Source organism: Pseudorasbora parva, chromosome 25 (genome assembly GCF_024679245.1).
Source record: "Pseudorasbora parva isolate DD20220531a chromosome 25, ASM2467924v1, whole genome shotgun sequence".
NCBI lineage: Eukaryota > Metazoa > Chordata > Actinopteri > Cypriniformes > Gobionidae > Pseudorasbora > Pseudorasbora parva.
The window spans coordinates 36137963-36149320 of record NC_090196.1 but is presented as its reverse complement, the minus strand read 5'-3'; positions in this window follow the sequence as shown (position 1 = coordinate 36149320).

Here is an 11358-nt window from a genome sequence, read left to right as displayed (position 1 = left end):
GACCCTCAGGCGCGGGGTGACCTGGACCCTCAGGCGTGGGCTGACCTGGACCCTCAGGCGCGGGCTTACCAGGACCCTCAGGTGCGAGCTGACCAGGACCCTCAGGCGTGGGCTGACCTGGACCCTCAGGCGCGGGCTGACCTGGACCCTCAGGCGCGGGCTGACCAGGACCCTCAGGCGCGGGCTGACCAGGCCCCTCAGGCGCGGGCCTACCAGGACCCTCAGGCGCGGGCCGACCAGGACCCTCAGGCGCGGGCTGACCAGGATCCTCAGGCGCGGGCTGACCAGGATCCTCAGGCGCGGGCTGACCAGGAGCCTCAGGCGCGGGCTGACCAGGACCCTCAGGCGCGGGCTGACCAGGACCCTCAGGCGCGGGCTGACCAGGACCCGTGGGCGTGGGCAGACCTGGACCCTCATTTTAATGATAAATTAAACTTCCGCCACTGAAAAAAAAGACATTATACTGGCCTCAGTCAACATCAAAACCAACCACATGACAGTTTAATGTTAACCCATAAAGCTAAGTAGTTTTTTAGTTTGATAATCTGCTATGTCATGTTTATGACAGGTTATGTTGTCTTGGTAATGTCAAGTTTTCATGACAAAGACACTGACAGGTTATGATGTATTGGTTTATGTCAAGTTATCATAACAAAGACATCTCACATAATGTCATCTTTGCATTAAAAATGACATAATTGAGCGAATGACACTTAATGACAGTTGTCATAAACATGCATAAAAACTCCTTCATATTCATGACGTGTCATGTCATAATTATGAAGGTGTCATGTCAGTCTTATGCACACCCCTTCAAGTAAAGTGTTACCGTACTAGGTCTACCGCCATTCATAGCTAAAGTATGCCAAATCACTTTGTGTTTACGTCACTATAGCGGACAAACATACATCTTAAACACGGACAACATTTAGTTTAATTTCCCCATCAGATCCATGTGATGATTATCCAGATGTTTTTAGAGCTGTGTTATCCTGTGGTCACATCACTGGTCCACAGACACTGACGGACTACTGCAGAGTACAGCTGGATCAGGTAAGAGTCCCTTATCTGACCAGTTTATCAAGAACTACAGAAGCATTCTCAATGATTATAAAATATGGTGCGTGAGTTTTGGTTCTAAAACACAAGCTTGTACATGGTTTTTACCAATAAGTCTTTTTAGGATCTCGGCTTTGCCTGTATATCAGACTTAATGAGCTGGATTTAAGACTTGCCCCATTATCTAGATAAGGTTAGTAATACTATGATTTAGAAAAATAAATCTGTTGGTGGCATTTGACATACAGTAAGTAAGGTCCAGAACAGAACTGAATGCAACTATTAAATAATCATTAAACACGTGGTACACAGGTACCACACATCAGAGGATTTGAGTTTATTGTGGGTGTATTATCAGTAATAAAGTGATCATTAAAATAATCAGAAATCATAAAAATAAAAAACTCTGCCAATTATTTAACTCTTTCCCCGCCAGCGTTTTAAAAAAAAGCTTTTTGCCACCGCCAGGCTTTTTGACAATTTTCACCTAAATTTAATAGCCCATAGAATATTTTGTTAAATGAATATCTGAGCATGCAAAATCATTTTATTCTAGCTTCACGCATTCCTTTTTTATCAACACTTGAATATGGGTAGGTTTCATAAAAAAAGCAACATTTTGAACAAAAAGCTGAGAAAATCTAATTTTTGTGAAAGACTGTTTCCAGATCAGATTCAGAGCGATGATCAAACACAGATGAGGAGATCGAGTCCATCAACACCCCTAATGCTTACACAGTCCTGTAGCTCATCCTGGGTACACATTTCATTCAGTAACATTAGGCAGTTTTGATTCATATGCTGTTTAATGAGGATGATCACGTTATTTTTAATATGCATATGATTACATGCGATTGCTCGTTTCAATGCGTCTTCCTCACGTGTGTTTTGATCAGGAGATTCAGTACTCATTCAGAAGATGCGCAATAGCACTCCCTAGCGCCCGACAGTGAAAACACGGAAACCCGGAAAATTCCGTTATTGGCCTGGAAGCGTTTTCTCACAAATAACGGAAATTTCCGTGTTTGGCGGGGAAAGAGTTAAATGTGATTCAAAGACAAAGGCCATACCACTAATGTTGTCCACTAGAGGGAGCCACGTGATGGCAAATCCTCTAAAGGGCATATTGCAGGTTATAGCCCTCAGTGAGTCAATGTATAGAAACATAATGTAGGAACTAGATTTTCTTTACAATATACTTATAAATACACTACTAATGTCATGAAACAGAAGCGGATTCAAGTGCGAGAGCAATACAAGATCTTTTATTTCTCAGGACACGGTTAGTAGATACGAAGGAGGTCAGAGGTTTAAGCTGGTTCCATCTCTTGTCACAGTAGTTAGTGATATGCAAGTCAGACGATGTACGCAGGCTTTGATCCGGGTAACGAAGGCACTCAATGGCCAACCAGATCCGGGAGCTGATCCACCACGGTGAAAACATCCACAGAACACGAACAGGATCCACGAGAACAGCAAACACCAGATGAAACGGGAGGAGAACAGGACAGGACCACAGAACATCAACAATCGATCTGACAAACACAGGGTGGTTAGCAAGCCAACATGTAGACCCGGTAATCAAGTGCAGCAGGTGGTGGTGATGATCTGATGAATGGTAATAAGAAGCCCCGCCTCCCACTCACACAGACACACACACACACACACACACACACACACAGAATGAACCAGTGAATTCATGAACCTTGACAGTACCCCCTCCCCTAAGAGCGCCTCCTGGCGCTCCCAGTGGAACTTACCTGTCGATTGAAATCATTGATAAGGGAGTATTACAGTATGTCCCTCGCAGGAACCCAACTTTTCTCCTCCGGACTGTAACCTTCCCAGTCCACCAGATACTGAAATCCGTGCCCCCTCCTTCTCGAGTCCAGAATACGATTTACATAAGTTGGTTCCCCATCTATGAGATGCGGCGGTGGGGGAACCGGGGCAGGCGGATTAATATGGAATGAATTCTCCTGTACGCAGGAGGCAGTTTGAGGCGGACTGCCACCAGACTAATGATCTTGGTGACGGACAATGGACCAATAAATTTGGGAGCAAGCTTGTTACAAACGGAGTGGAGAGGAATGTTCTTAGATGAAAGCCACACCTTTTGACCAACGACGTAGACGGGAGGCTTAGACCGGTGAGGATCGGCTTGGGCCTTGGTACGCGATCTCACTTAGAGCAGAGTCTCACAGGCTCTGGTCCAAGTACGACGGCACCTCTGGACAAAGGCGTGAGTGGAGGGGACCGAAACTTCGGATTCCAGACTAGGAAAAACAGGTGGCTGGTAACTTATACAACACTCAAACGGCATCGGGTATAAAGCATCGGGTTTGATGTTCTTGGACAACAGCTGGGGCAACAGCCTTAGTCCTAATGGGTTGTTATCTTAGCTATCAAAATCCAGTGTTCTGCACTTTGCGTACGTGAGTTTTTGTTGTAGATGTCTGTCTTTAAAAAAAAAATTAAAAAAAAAAATTTGTTGTGTATTGTGCTAATTAATTGAGATTTCTTACAGCTCTTACAGGTTTTTGGCCTTGTCTGTTCCGTTGCTTCTATTACTCTCCCCTTTTTTGTAAGTCGCTTTGGATAAAAGTGTCTGCTAAATGATTAAATGTAAATGTAAATGTAAATGGAACCCGGTCGGTACGAGAGAGAAAAATCAAAGCGTCTGAAAAAAAGTGCCCACAGAGCCTGCCTGGAGTTCAGTCTTTTGGAGGATCTGATATATTCCAAATTCTTATGATCGGTCCAGACTATAAAAGGTACCCCTGACCCTTCCAACCAATGACACCATTCTTCCAAGGCCAACTTTACTGCCAACAACTCCCTGTTACCAATATCGTAGTTACGTTCAGCTGGAGATAATCAATGGGAAAAAAACGTGCAAAGATGCATCTTGTCATCCGAGGAAAAGCGATGGGATAGAACCCTACTTACCCCCCCCTCTGACCCATCGACCTCCACCATGAACTGATGTGATGGATCAGGGGCGATGAGAATGGGAGCCAAAACAAAGCGGCTCTTGATTTTGGAAAATGTAGCTTCGGACACTGAATGTAGCTCTGGGGGAGGTCAAGGCTGTCAGAGGAGCGGCTAATTGGCTGTAATTACAAATAAAACATCTGTAAAAATTGGCGAACCCCAGAAACCGCTGCAGGGCCTTACGGGGATCTGGAGTTGCCCAATCCACCACAGCCTTAACCTTTTCGGGGTCCATGTGCACTCTCTCAGACGAGATGATGAAACCTAGAAAAGGAACAGACTGTGCATGAAACACGCTTTTCTCTGCCTGAACAAAAAGCCCATTCTGTAACAACCTCTGGAGCACTCGTCTAACGTGCTGAAAATGTTCCTGGAGAGACGAAGAAAATATCAGTATGTCATCCAGGTAGACAAAAATGAACTGATCTACCATGTCTCTCAACACGTTGTTAACGAGTGCTTGGAAGACCGCCGGGGAGTTGGACAGCCCAAAGGGCATGACCAAGTATTCAAAGTGCCCCCTGGAGGTTTTAAATGCTGTCTTCCACTCATCCCCCTCTCTTATGTGGACCAAATGATAATCATTACGCATGTCCAATTTTGTGAAGACCGATGCTCCCTGCAACCTCTCGAAGGCTTAAGACATCAACGGCAAAGGATAAGTATTCTTACCATGATGTTTTTCTGCTTTCTTTTTTCTTTCTTTCTTTTTATTTATTTATATAGCACCAGTAAACACAACCAACATTGACCACTGTGCTTTACATAAAATACATAAAGAAACATCAAAGAAAACCCCAACACAGTACAAACACAGCTTAAAATTTAGGCAGATGCCTGGTCTAAAAGATGTAGCTTTACTTTAAGTTTGAAATCATGTACGCTGGTTAAAGATCTCAATGATAATGGAAGACCATTCCAAAGCTTCGGACCGATAACAGCAAAAGCACGATCCCCTCTTGACTTCAGACGGGAGCGAGGCTGGGACAAAATACGGGTATTGGAGGACCGTAGACACCTACCGGGCGCGTTCACAGTCACGAGTTCGGATAAATAGAAAGGGGCAAGACCGTTTAAGGCTTTAAAAACAAACATCAATATTTTAAAATCTATCCTATAATGCACAGGCAACCAGTTTAGAGACAGTAAAATTGGCGTTATGTGTTCACGTTTGCGGACCCCAGTTAAAAATCTGGCAGCAGCGTTTTGGACCATTTGAAGCCTTCTAATATAAAACGTGGGTAATCCTGCATATAGTGAATTAATAATAATAATAATAATAATGCATTTTATTTAACAGCGCCTTTCAAAACACCCAAGGTCACTTTACAGGGAAAAACAGCAATAACAATATAAATACATAAATCAACACACTTAAAACACACATGCATCATAGAGACAGAAAAATAAGTAGTAAATCATAAAAAAGCCTGTGTAAAAAGGTAGGTCTTAAGACGAGATTTAAAAGTATGCAGACTGTCACTATTACGGATATCGAGAAGGAGAGAGTTCCACAAGCGAGGGGCCGCATGGCTAAAAGTTCTAGCTCGCATGGTCTTTAAGCGTATACGTGGTAAGACAAGAAAGAGTGAGAGTGAGGATCATAAAGTGCGTGAAGGAGTGTAAATATGAAGAAGATCAGTAAGATACCTGTAATTACAATAGTCAAGTCGGGACAGAACGAAGGCATGTAGAACTCTTTCAAGTTTGGTTGATGTTAAGAATGACTTGGCTCTTGATAACAACTTTAGATGGAAAAAACACGATTTAACCACAGTGTTAATATGTTTGTCAAGCTTAAAGGAGGAGTACAAGGTAACACCCAAACTCCTAACTGTAGGTTTGATCTCACACTGTAGGTTAGCCAAATTTTGATTGGTTTTTTACATTATCTAAAGAGGGCCCAAACACAATAGCCTCTGTTTTACTTGCATTCAAATATAAAACATTTGCGTACATCCAGGATTTTATTTCATTTAAACATGCAAAAAGGTTTCTAGACCCTTTGTGTCAGTACGTTTAAAAGGCATATAGATTTGAGTATAATCTGCATATAAATTAAAGGACACTCCATGCTTCCTGAAAATAGATCCGAGAGGTAACATATATAATGAGAATAAAGTAGGAGCCAAAATGGAGCCTTGCGGAACGCCACAGGCAATAGGAGCTACAGACGAAACAGAGCCACCAATGCCGACTGAGAAGGTCCTATTTGTAAGGTAAGACTTAAACCAATTGAGAGCATTTCCTCGGATGCCCACAATTTTTTCAAGACGGGATAGTAAAATTCCATGGTCGACAGTCTCAAATGCTGCCCTCAGATCTAGTAGAATTAAAACGACAGAATCCCCCGAATCAAGAGATAACAAAATATCATTCAAAATTCTTAATAAAGCAGATTCAGTACTGTGGAACCTCCTGAAACCAGACTGAAATTTTTCCAGAATACTGTTCTCATCAAGAAATCTCTGTAACTGCAATAACACAATTGAAATGGGTCTAAAATTTGATAGATCAGCAATGTCCAGGTTATGCTTTTTCAATATAGGTCTCACCATAGCATGTTTACCAAGGGCAGGAACATCACCTGAAAGAAAGCACTTATTTATAATGGTCAAGATCCAAGACCCAATTTTATGAAATATTTGTTTGAAAAACCATGTAGGCACAATATCAAGAGATGAACCAGTGGACTTGAGCCTAAAAACTATATCTGTTAAGCTAGACATAGTAATAGGCTCAAAAGTGTTTAAGAACTTAATGGCCAAAGGAGTATCCAGAGGGACAAGATTACCGGGTGTTATTGACTGTCTAATTGTAACTAGCTTCTCCACAAAAAAAGTCAAAAAAAAATTCTGATGTAGAAACAGATTCAGTGAAATAATTGTTACCCACCGGGTTAAAAATCGAGTTTAAAACCTTAAATAAGATCCTTGGATTGTTTGAGTTTTTCGCTATCAACTCTGCAAAATATTGTGACTTAGCTGTTTTAACTGCTTTTTGATATGACACTAAAGCTTCTCGTAGTATCTCATAGGACACCTGTAGTTTATTCCTTTTCCATCTCCGCTCAGCTCTTCTGCAGAGTTGTCTTAAATGCCGCGTATTGCTATTTAGCCAAGGTTCATCCCTCTTTTTCTGACATCTAAGCCTCAGAGGTGCTATCAAGTCAAGAGTGTTGTTACACAGTTGGTTAAATGCACTCAATACCTCATTTATATCTGCCGCATCTGATAGGTATTCAATAGAAAACACTTGCTCTGCATCAGAAAAGGCGGCAGAAAAAGCATCCACAGATAAAGGACAGGATAAGCCTACACGTGACCATTTACTGGGACTAACAGATGCAGTGGTGCGGCATGGAAGATCAATACTAAAAACAACAGGCCTATGATCTGAAAAACTTAAATCACCAATTTGAACATCAGAAATAGAGACACCATGAGATAAAACGAAATCAAGCGTCGACGAACCAGTCCAGGCGTAAGTCCCAGCCTCAGCTTGACGACCACACCACCACGTTTTCCTCTCCTTCTACGCCACTTCCTCCAAGGAAGTGCAGACGGCCCACGATGCAGCCACACAGGTAGACTTCCCACAAAAGGAGGCGGCGGAAAGCCAAAGCACTCAGCAGGTACGTCATTGTTAGAGCAAGACTCTATTGTAATTCTAATGTCAAGCAACGTCTGGCGATCGTATATAAGTGACGTTTCAACATGATTGGCAACACTTTGATTCATTAAGGAAAGGAAATAAAAGATAATCCAGAGAGACAGACGGCCAGCCAGAGACAACGGCGATATCTTCCCGAGTGGACCCCACTAGCTTGCCCTCAGTAGTCAATACAAGGTCGAAGAGATCCATCCATCTTCCCCCAAAAAAGAACCCTGCCAGAGAAAAAGAGGGGCGGATGAGCCCGGTTGCCAAAGAATCAGAAATATTTCTCCATGGCCTCCCTCTCAGGAGCAGAAAGTGAGTATAACTTGCCCTTAGGCAGAGACAACCCTGGCAATAAATCCATGACACAGTCGTAGGGACGGTGAGGAGGTAGAGAAGCAGTTTGGGACTTACTGAACACTTCCTTCAGGTCGAGATACCTGGGACACATTTGACAAATTCACCGTATCATCCTGTGACCCAGCATTCTGCAACACAGAACTAAACACAGACATACAGGCAGACACAAGACAAGAGGCGTAGCACTGATTACTCCAACCCGAGACGGAATTGTGTCCCCAGTCAACCCTGGGGTTGTGCTTAACCAACCAGGGGTGACCGAGGACGATGGGAACCAACGGAGAATCGGTAATGAAGTATTCTATCTCCTCCATGTGGTTCCTTGCAGTGATGAGAGTGACAGTGTTGGTTTTGAATGAAATGTCCGGGAGGCTCTGTCCATCAAGTGCACTGACTGAAATCTTGTGGGTGAGTGTGTTGAGAGGGATCTGAAGGTGAGTGGTGAGAGTTTTGTCCAAAAAGTTACCCTCAGCTCCTGAATCCACTAGGGCGTGACACTGATGAGTGGAGATCACCCATTGAAGTCTTAATGGGAGGAGAGTGGCTGATGAAGGGTTTCCTCAAGAATGACCGCCCGCCAGTAACCTCCGTTCTACTGGTGGGCGCGGGCGCGGGCTTTTACCGGACAATGGTCCAAGAAGTTATTACCACCACAGTATAGGCATAAGCCATTCGCCCGCCGCCGATCTCTCTCCTCCCGGGAAAGCCGAGCTCTACCGACCTGCATGGGTTCATGATCGAGTGACAGGCTAACCGCATCCATGACACTGACCGCAGACCATTCGGGGACGCCGCAGCTCGTTGCTTCTGACGTTCCAGTTGAGCATCAACCCTTAAAGCCAGTTCAACTAGTCCATCGAAGCTCGTAGGCAGGTCCAGAGTATAGATCTCCTGTTGGATGCGGTCAGCCAATCCATGCAGGAATCTGTCCCACTGCACGTCCTCGTTCCATTTCTGTCCAACTGTCGCGCCGCTTCACGCCCAGCGGCCGACCGGTCGAACACCCGCTTCATCTCCTTGGTAAGGGCCTGGAATGAGGAGCAGCATTGGTGTTGATTTTCACACACCGCCGTTCCCCATTGAGCCACGCGTCCGGAGAGCAGCGTGATCACCAGCACTACCTTAGATCGTTCTGTAGCGAATGTCTGAGGTTGGAGAGAAAAGAACACAGAACACTTTGTTAAAAATGCTTGGGCTCACCTGAATAACATTCCCGTGGAGGCAACCGCGGCTCCAAACTCGGACTTGTGTGGCTGATGGTGGGGGGAACAGATGGTGCGGCTCTTTTTTGAGCATGATCCCACCAGCGCAGGGCTTTTTCTAGCCATTTTGATGCCCTAGGCAAAATCCTTATAGGCACCCACCAGCCAAATCTTAAAAAGCAACAAAGGTATTGCCTTATCAACAAAAATATACAAATACAATTTGGAAATGTTTCCAAATTGACCGCAAAAACAGTCACATGAAAGTAACAAGAATAAACACTGATTCAGTGCAAACTTCCCCTTTAAATAATGTGACACTATGCCCTCTGTATGACACTGTTCTCATTAAGCATTATTAGGTCTGAATTAATCCATTCAGCTTCTGTAAAGATGCGTTAAATTCCACAAAGCGGTTTAATAAAGGATCTATTTTATGTTCTGAATTAGCACATTTTACAGAAGCAGATTTAGTGATTTCGGGGCCCCAAACAAAATACAGGAATGGGGTCTTATACAATTGCACATTTACAACCTTGAGGTTCCTTTCATTGTTGTTGCTGCTGCACAACCTTGTCCCATAGTTTTATCCATTTTTTTTCTTTTCCATGAACATGTTATAATTTATTTTGTCATGTTGTAGATCCCTCGTTCATGTGTAAATGGGTTATAACTGTATTAAAGTAGGTTGGACACTAAGTGGTACTTTAAGGTAATTTTTACTGCTCTTTCCACAACACAAGGCTATCAAATCCTAAAACAAATTTAAACATATTTTTTCCCCCAATAATTTAAATTAAACTGAAAGAACTGATTACACGCATAAAAATTATTTCAACCAAAATGTAGTGTGCATGTGTGGAAAGTAACTGTGCATGCATCATCTACTCGAGTATATCTACAGAAAAGAGAGAGCACCGTTTAAAACTAAAAATATATAATATACACAGTTGCTCCATATTTAATTATAACTTCAGATGCATTAGGGTTAGGGTTAGGGTTATATATATTAAAAAAAATGTTTTAATGTATTTTAATGTATTTATTTTTTGGGTGATCCAATAAAGACAAACACACCGTAAAAAAATATTTAGAAAAAAAGTTCCCTGGTTGCCTTAAAATTTTGAGTTAATTGAAATTAAAATTTTGAGTTAATACAATGAACATTTTTTGAGATTCGACAGCCTTTATTAAAATATTATTAAAAGATTTTGTAAGCATATTGGGTAATTATGTGTGTGTTATTTCTGATGACGCAGTGAAACATGCCAAATTGTGCTATTTTCATGATTTATCACATTTTTTATGTGGTTCAGATACAAAAATATTTTAAGTTTCTATTTATTAAACTAATTTCCTTCATTGTATCAACTCAAAATTTTAATTTCAATAAACTCAAAATTTTAAGGCAACCAGGGTACTTACGTTTTTTAAGTTAAACCAACAAAAACCACCATAAATGTTTTACAGTGCAGCATTTCTTTTATTCCAATGAAAATTAAACAAACCCTTTAATTTGTGTACATTCAAAGTGCTACACAACAGAGGTTTAGGACTGTTAAAATTATTACATTAATACATTTTACTGTCCAACACAGGTGCTGGTCATATAATTAGAATATAATCAAATAGTTGATTTATTTCACTAATTCCATTCAAAAAGTAAAACCTGTATATTATATTCATTCATTACACACAGTCTGATATATTTCAAATGTTTATTTCTTTTAATTTTGATGATAATAACAGTATCTCCAAAATTTCAATATTACTTAAGACCAATACAAAGAAATGATTTTTATAAATCTTGGCCAACGGAAATGTATAAAAATGAACAGTATGAGCATGTCCAGCTCTCAGTACTCAGTTGTGTCTCCTTTATCCTGAATTACTGCGGCAATGCGGCATGGCATGGAGTCAATCCGTCTGTGGCTCGGCTCCGGTGTCATGAGAGCCCAGGTTGCTCTAATTGCCGCCTTCAGCTCTTCTGCATTGTTGGGTCTGGCGTATCGCATCTTCCTCTTCAAAATACTCCATGGATTTTCTATGAGGTTAAGGTCAGGTGAGTTTGCTGGCCAGTTAAGAA